The sequence below is a fragment of the Setaria italica genome, chromosome IV (assembly GCF_000263155.2).
Source record: "Setaria italica strain Yugu1 chromosome IV, Setaria_italica_v2.0, whole genome shotgun sequence".
In the NCBI taxonomy this organism is placed as follows: Eukaryota; Viridiplantae; Streptophyta; class Magnoliopsida; order Poales; family Poaceae; genus Setaria; species Setaria italica.
In genome coordinates, this window is record NC_028453.1 from 30,156,775 (window position 1) to 30,165,597 (window position 8,823).

General features: G+C 38.6%; 1 long non-coding RNA gene across 1 annotated transcript; it reads left to right on the forward strand.

Annotated features, from left to right (window-relative positions):
- Positions 1-4,925: 4,925 nt before the first annotated feature.
- On the forward strand, positions 4,926-7,796 carry LOC111256930. The gene is made up of 5 exons (XR_002677186.1): positions 4,926-5,113; positions 5,254-5,403; positions 5,687-5,782; positions 6,251-6,312; positions 7,088-7,796. It is a non-coding gene; the product is annotated as an uncharacterized LOC111256930 (long non-coding RNA).
- The last annotated feature ends 1,027 nt before the right edge of the window (positions 7,797-8,823 follow it).

An 8,823-nucleotide genomic window follows, 5' to 3' on the forward strand; every position in this document is an offset into this window, starting at 1 on the left:
GAAGAAAACGGGACCTCAACCTGATGCGATTGGGTTGGTGGTGTTGCATCCCGTTTTGGGTTTTGCTTCTTCCATGTCGATGGATTTCGGTCTCCAGACGGCGGAGCTCTTCTTCTTCTTCACCGGTGAGGACGTCGCCGATGGACTTTCAGCGGCTGCATGTGCGTCGATCATGGATTCGTCGTGCTGTCTATTGCGGCATATCCAAGGGTTGGGGCCTCTTCATGGTTGCGACGGAGTCTTTTCTCTCCGTTTTCTGCGCTCTATTCTTCATGCCTCCGATGCGGCGTGGGAGGATCGGGAGCTTCAGGTGACGGCGGAGAAGAAGAACAGGAGCATCCTGCAGTGGACTTGGTTGTAATTTCTTATGTTTGCAGGGGTCTCTTTCTAATTCTGGGATGTAATATCCTGTTATGTTAATCCGTTTCGAAAAAAAAAGAAAGAAAGAAAAAGCACTAACCCTCTGGATTAGAAAATAAAATTAAAGTTGTTCTCTTTCATGTAGGAGGACGTGAATATCATGAAAACGATGGGGTTTGATGCTTACCGATTTTCATTCTCTTGGTCAAGAATATTCCCAAGTATTATTGTCCATTATTTCTCATTTTGGGTTATATTTTTCTTAATTAGATTTGTTTCTTTACTGCTGTGCTAGTAAACTGATTTCTGGCCATGGGAAATACTATAGCTGGAGCTGGAAAAGTGAACTGGAAAGGAGTGACATACTATAACAGGTTGATAAACTACATGTTGAAGATAGGTAAATGTACAGATAATAGTTTTAGAAATGTTTGTTATTTAAACTTTGACAGCTGTTTCGAGCTTCATGCTGAAATTTACTCTGCTTCACAGGCATTAGCTAGCTCCAATTCTGACTGTTTGGATGTTTAGGAATTCGGAATTGGAATTTGACTCCAGTACCAACCAGTATTCCCTCACTTGCGCCCCCTCATCCACAAGGCTGACCCTGCCCCTCCATTTTGCGCCGAATCACTCCAAGAATCTGCTCTCTTTCTCCGACACTGCTCAAATCTTGATCTGGCGGCGCCCGAATCCAGCAGTAGGTGTTGACCTCGCTGGCACCAGCCGCGTCGACGACTGTTAGCACCGGCCGCTCCATCGCCCCTGCGCTGCCATGCCGCCCCTTCGCAAGCACGCCACACCCCTCTCCCTCACCCCTGCACCACTCCCTCACCATGTGTCGCTCTTGTGCCCATTCGCACGAGGTGTGGATGACGCGAGGGACTTCTTTCCCGGTGAAGACGGCGGCCTTCTCTGGTGAGGCGTGGGTGGCGCGAGTGAGTGTCGCCACCAGCATGGCCGGGGTGGAGAGGAGGAGAAGAAGATGGTCAATTCTCAAATGACTTGGTATGGATATCCAAACACGAATGGATATTCCCTAGCTCTTTCGAGTCCATCTAGCAATTTCTTTTACATCCAAACAATGATTTTGGTATTGTAACCCAATACCAATACTACTCTGATTTGGTATTGAACCCAATTCAATGCCAAGGCCTCCAATAACAACAGCCAAATGGAGCTTAGGTAAACTTATTATGGTAAGGAATTTCCTTTTGAAATTTTGAGTCACTGTTTTGAACAGAGTTCCTTATCACCCAACAAATAAGCTCTTCACATCGAGTTGTCTAGTGCCCTCTCATAATGTATGTATGAATATTTTCTTTGTTCCTTAAATAAACCTCTTCTAAGGATGATTTTTTTAATAACTAGTATGTTGTTTCTAATTTCATAACTCTTCTGCTTGTTTCCATACCTAAACCACGTCTATATGCAATCTGTAGAAAAAAAACACTACTAGTACTAGTTGCCATGCTCAAAAAACAAAATTCTGATTTTTGCAATGCTCCTGAAACTATTTCCTTCATGATCCTCCATAAAATGTCTCCCTTTTGCAATGCTTCTGAAACTGAAATCATACTTGATTCTGCAGGCAGCAGTACTTCTACTCCAGAGAAGAGCTACGCAGAGGTACTCTGTTTCCTTCACCTACCTTGCATGAGGAAGCGTTGTGCACTTTTGGCCTTGTATTTTCTTTTGTTCTAGCATTAACCCAGTGTTTCAGTGAAGACGATGCCCTTGATTCATGCCAACGTGATGACTCGAGTTTTGGATGTTGAGCTTAGGAAAATTTGTCTAGAACTCCAGGTGTTTTGAATGGAGTAAAAACAAAGACGGCCTCAGTTTGTGCTCACCCCGTGGGCTTTTCTTTAGTTGTGCAAATTTCCCGTCGTGCTAGGGAGAGTTAGCAGAGGACATGCTTTGTGGGCTGGAGAACGTGGTGGTGGTCTGATTGGGCTTGAGACTTGTCAGAATCGTGCATGGACCTTTGGGGCCATTAAGGGGAACAAGGGAGTGGAAGAAACGGTTCCCCGGTTTTTAAAATTTCTGATTTGCATTTTGCGATGGTGTTTCAGTTTTCTCTGAAAGTTGGATTAGCCTATCCATGGGTTGTAGACAGATACAACTGACAATAGGACGCGTTCCAGTGCTTACACGTCCATACTGGTAGCCAGGACTACCCTGTTTGCGGGTGATTCGGGGTGAATCATATGGTTACGAGTTGTGAGCAGCGCTCACTCTTTGCTCTACTAGTCTATCAACCATTAGAAAGTCATTTTAAAATTAGATTCCTACCTAATAATCAAAATTGTTTACCTACGTATCTTATTAATTTAATATTCTACACACACACACACACACACACACACACATATATATATATATATATATATATATATATGTGTGTGTGTGTGTGTGTGTGTGTATATATATATATGTGTGTGTGTGTGTGTGTGTGTGTGTGTGTAAGATACGAAAGATAGGTTATTTCGCGGGCGGGTGCGATATCTGCCCAACTCGCAGTGAACCCGTTAAGCCGCAACCTGCGCTCACAAACACGCTCGTCTTCTCCGCCTACCATGCCGCAATGTCGTGCCCCTCCTCGCGTTGGCCGCTGCCCTGCGCTATCCCGGCATCTCCCTTCGCGGATAACTATCTGCTGCCCGCGGTGGAGGGGTGTACACCCCTCCTGGGCATTTTTGGGCTGCGAACTTTTCTTTTTCTTTTGCAGCGGTGGGAGGGAGGGACGGGCCTCGTGTAGCAGCTTATGTGACGGTTTCCCCTTTTCTTTTTCTTTTCTTTTTTTTGCCTTTTCTTTCATTTCTTTTTATTCTTTTAGTTATTTATGTTTTGTTTATTTTTTAGTTATTTTTTCTTTTCTTTATTTTTCCTTTTTTCAGTTTTATTTATATATATTTATATACTTATTAATTGACGTGTGTATATTTTTCATTCGTGATGTGGTTATGTTTGTTCCAATAAATTTTGTATATACATTTGTTGCTTTCTTTTATTTTATTATTTTTCCATTTTATTATTTTTTATAGTTTTTATACTAATAAGTATATAAAATAATTGTTTGTTCAGTAATTTAATATAATTTGTTTTAAGTTTATAGATATTTTTTCTCCTGAATTTTTATAATTTATTCTATCATTTATATTTTTTCTATATCTTTGTATAATTTGTTCGATGCGTATAGTTGTTTAATTTTATGAGTTCATATAATTTGTTCGACAGTGTGTAAGTATTTGTTCGTGATATTTAGCTTCTATTGTTTGTATTGTATACAATAACAGCAAATAGTTCATGATTTCAAATATTTTGTTCGTCACGTTTAATTATTTGTTCATAGAAAATAATCATTTGTTCATGACATTCAAGTATTTGTTTGCAGTACCCAAAATTAATTATTCTATATTAAAAAATATTTTTTATAATTATATTCGAAATACATTCGTGTGGTGTCTTCTATCGAAGATCTTGTTATAAGAAATCTATTGGTCGAATCAGAATTTAATTTAGATGCACGGTTTAAGATATATAAATTTTTTTCAGATTGAAATTTTCTTTGTAGGTAAGTGATGTCATCAATTTCGTCCTCTATTGCATGTATGCACTTGTTAGCCTTTCTCAACGCGGATGCGCTACCCATATAAAAAATCCAAGCTGGGCTTAAAAGTGGTCCAATCACCACGTGTTGTTGCAACACGTCCGACTCCTTCAGGTGACGAGCATGGATTTATCTAATCCATCACCTCTGGCGATGTATAACCGCACCCCCTCCCTCCTCCCCCGCTCCTGATTCCCGAACCCATCTCTCCGCGTGTCATTGCCCTGCCCATCTCCACCTGATCTGGCAACCGGTGCTCGTGGAGAGCCCATGCTGCGCTGGATCGAGGAGCCCCAATAGCGGGGTGGAGGCGGCTGGTGGTCACGCGGGCGTTGTGGCGGCGGGGTGTGTGCGAGTGGCAAGGTGAGGTGTCAATGGAACCTTTATGCCCTGATTCAGCGCCAGCTGACGGCTGCATGGGCAGCGGGGCGGTTTTCACCTTGGTGATGCCGCTGCTCGCGCTAGCTTGCATATCGTTGTTTTGGGAAATGGTGCTACGGTGGCCCGCACCACGGCTTAGCCTCCAACGCGCGGCGGCGCTCGCCGGACTTGCAGTAACTGCAACCATCCCATACAAGTCAAAAGCACGGCACATGAACGGGTTCCCTCACTCCTCACTTCCTCAGTGCTGCGCGCCCACCGCGGAGACCACCCGCGCTGCCACTGCCTCCTGCAGTAGCAAGTAAATGTTGCCTTCATTTCTTTGAATGCCTGTCTCTAGGTCAAATTAATTTCAAGCTCCCATGATTATACTACCACTTGAGTTAATCATTGTAGCAAGTCCTCCGAATTCGGTTTCTTTACTCCTGTGCTTGGCTTCATGAGACCTGTTCTATGAGTGCTCATTTTTATTTTAGACATGTATAAGGTTTACTTGATGCTTCCTTGGCAAATCATTATATTTCACGATTTTGTTTTTCCCTTTGGACTGCAGACACTAGTTGTGGTAGCCTCTACCTTAATTTGATCACCTGCTCATGGTTCGTTCTAGTGAGTTTATGTGCTTTCAGCCGAAATGGACATTCTTACCATGTGGACTTGGTCATCATTGTTATGCACTGCGAGCATTATCGGTAATATGTGTTTTTCTGTCATGAGCAGGTGGAGCTATGGCTAAGGGAAATGGACGTGGAGTACTAGGTGCGGATCTAGGCCCTATTATCGGGGTCAGACCCCGACGAAATCCTACAAATCCTTAGTAAATCACTGTTCATCTAAAGGCTTAATCACATCATGTTAATGGAGCTGACCCCGGTGATGTTTCTGGCTAGCTTCGCCAGTCCTGGACTTAAGCGGCTGGCAGAGGCATTATCGCAGCACAAGCGAGCATGGACACGCGCTGCTCAGCGGCAAACTGTCCGTTCTGCCCCCTTCTCATCAGCTTGGCTCATCTACTGCTTGTTAAACCACGGCCGATCCACTTTGACTAGGTAATGAGAGGAAAGCACCAAGGTATAACCGAAAATTGCCATTTGATCATTGAACTCGGGCACATTCTTGGCCCCCCTTCTTATAGGCAGATTCATGGCACCATATATAATTGCTTGCCTCACTTTCCATGACTTTCTCTGACCACTTGTTCAACGAGATGCCTTTCATACTTACTGACGTACATGCTCTTTTTCTTATTTACTTCTTTTTGAATCTGTTTCCTCCGAGTTCCTTCTATAGATTAGTTTTAATACAAAATAAGGTAATTGTGACAATGTACAGGAGCATATCTGCAACCAATCTCTTCAACTGAAACCAGGGATCGACACCGTCTGCCTCCGGTCATGAAGGCCAAGCAAATTGGTGAAGTCTACTTTGGTAAGAAATTAATCACTATTATGTACTAAAATCGACTGGATATCAATTACATGGCATCAAATCTAATCAAGTAAAACTGGAGGATTTCATTCAACAATGCAATTCAATTTGATTCTAACTCACGTATTACCCTCTTTGTGTAAAGACAACATACGAGGAATATACTAATCACACCTTGGGGTATTAGACATGAACAGATGTATAGAACATGTGTTCTCAAAAGCATGCCATCCTTTGAGTGAGAAATTTACAAAGCACATTTGAAGCATTAATACACAACCCATCAGTCTGGATATGGTTTTCTCACGCATGTTATGACTTGCATAAGGCTCATGAGCTTTGATAGTAATACAATTGAATTGCTCAGTTTATTGTTAAACCATGACTATTAAAATATACTCATTGTAAAAAAAAACAATTTAAATTAACTATTTACTTACCTTGTATGTAACATGTTTGAGTTTCCAGATATCAGAGATCAACAAGTTGACTAGGTATAAAGCAGAAAGAAAAAAAAAGAAGAAGGAAAGGTAAAACACATTTCTTTTAAAATGCTTAGTTCAATTACATATACACCTTAGTGCTACTTACATTACATATATGCCTTTGTTATGCTGGCTATGTTGCATTCTAGAAAAAAGAACTTTATTAGAATGTTGAAAGTCCAAGTATGTCATTCGATCACATGGATCACTAGAGCTGCAAAGTATAGAATATACTTTGTTTACTAACTGCAGTCTGTACTAAGACTGACCTACTCTACAAAATGCAACTCCGGTTAAGAAGATTGAAGTACAAAATAAAGACAGCACACATGCAGTATTTGAAGAAATAAATTTATTTCAGCTAAAGGATATGTGCCCTTTTACCAAAAAGGTAAAATTAAACAAAAACAACTTATTTCATTTAATGTCTGTTATAATCTGTATGTACGATTCTGGTCATTAGTAGCTAGTATCTTTCTTTTCGCCATCTCCCTGAGCAAGCAAATTACATTCTTAACGTTTAGTTTCTTCTTTTGAGGGGAGTGACACTATCCTGACTTCTAAAATATACACTAAAAATATGCTAATTTGAAATTGCAAATCAAAATCAATAGCACCTAAAACTCAAAGAAGCTTTTTATCATGTTTTCAGCACCTAAAACTCAAACCTACTCTATAAGTCATTTTTTCTCTTAATTTTTCAAAGATATATAATGCTTTGAATTGAAAAGAATAGATCATATAATTTTTCATATAGTTATAATAACTTATTGTTGTCCATGTTTCATGTTAATTCTTATTCTTTACTTATTGTTAATAGGCACAACGATATCCGAGCACTGTCACCATGGTTGGTATCACAGAGAAACAACATTGGTTCTATCGTGCTTGTAAGGTCTGCAACTCTAAAGTGATTATAGGAACCAATGTATTTGAATGTACAAAGGATGGAGGGTTTCCTTGCACACAATTTGACTTAAAGTAAGATATATTAACCCTAACTTTATTTTTATAGCAATCAATGAATGAGAATAATAATTCATGTTCAGAATTAATTTCTCATGTACTAGATACCATTTATAGTAACTGATGATACTTATAACATTGAGTTTATGATGTTGGAAAAAAGAGGAGCAGAACTAATTGGAAAAGGTATATGAATCTGGAACATCTGGATAATAATTATATTATCATGTTTCATACCTATCAAATATACTATTGTACTACCACGAAATTGTCAAATGCTCTTTGTTTTGTTCTAATGCAGCATATCCGGCTTACCAAGTTCTAATTAACTATGACATTATCCTCAACTGCTGCTACAACGGTATTCACGCTGGCCTAGCACATGCCCAAGCGCGGCATATTGATTCTAGTTGTATTATCTTTGTTCACTTGTGATTTTGTGATTGACTTTTAATTGTTTGTTACTCTATACATTTTTTTCATTCACATTCATATTTTTTTTTACTTTTCATCGTACCTCCATATATTGTGTTTACATGAAAATCAGTATTTTCTATTGCTACTCTCATACATGTATAAATGGTCTACACAATGATACCCATCATGTACATATACTTAACTTATTATTTTTATATTAATAATAATATAAATAGGTATTTAGATATTTATGTATAAATAGTACAATACCCGTGCATTGCTAAGACGACACAGGTGACATCTTTTATATATCATCACGTAACTATGGATATTTTGCCCAATGGATTGACATTGTGAGGAAAGTAATCACACGTGACATACTGTTAAAGATAAACCTTCAAATTTACTTTATAATTGATATTAATAAATTAATTTAAATATTAACCATAATATTTGCAAACAAGATAAATACTTAACTCGGTGATCCGGTTCTGTACGCCACGCACCAGTTCCACGCCCCTTTAAACTCTCATCTGTGACTTGGTGACGGTTGGATGAAACACTTGGCCCTTTAATATTAGGTATAGATATAGATAAACATGCAAGACATACATAGGTAATTTAGGTACAAATTTAGAAGGATATTTTAAGTTATTTTTTCAAATGACATGTGTGGTTAATTTATATGAAGATTATGGAGGTTACTTTTCATTATTTTTTATAATGGCAGAGTGAGTAATTTAGATATAGGTTTAAATGTTTAATTCAGAATATTTTTATCATGATAATGGTGTGTAATTTTTTAGAAAACATTACTACTATGTCTATAATTATTAGAGTCTATAAGATTGATGCTCGTATATTTCTGATTTTTGTAAGAATTTCTAGGATTTATTTTTCTTCCTATCGCATCTTGTGAGAATTAATGTGAATTCTCCAATTGAAAAAAATGAGGGCACACAGCTAACAACCAAATTTTTTATGCTGAGCTCTTTCTCATTTGTTAAACATTCTAACACAATATTTATATAGATATATACTTGTTATTATCTTCATCCGATTGTGATAAATTTTATGTAGCAATTACTCTACAACATTTTCATCCATATTAATATTTTTCTCTCTTATTTCATTTTGCATCTTAGGTATGCGCTTGAATTTATTTAATGAAAT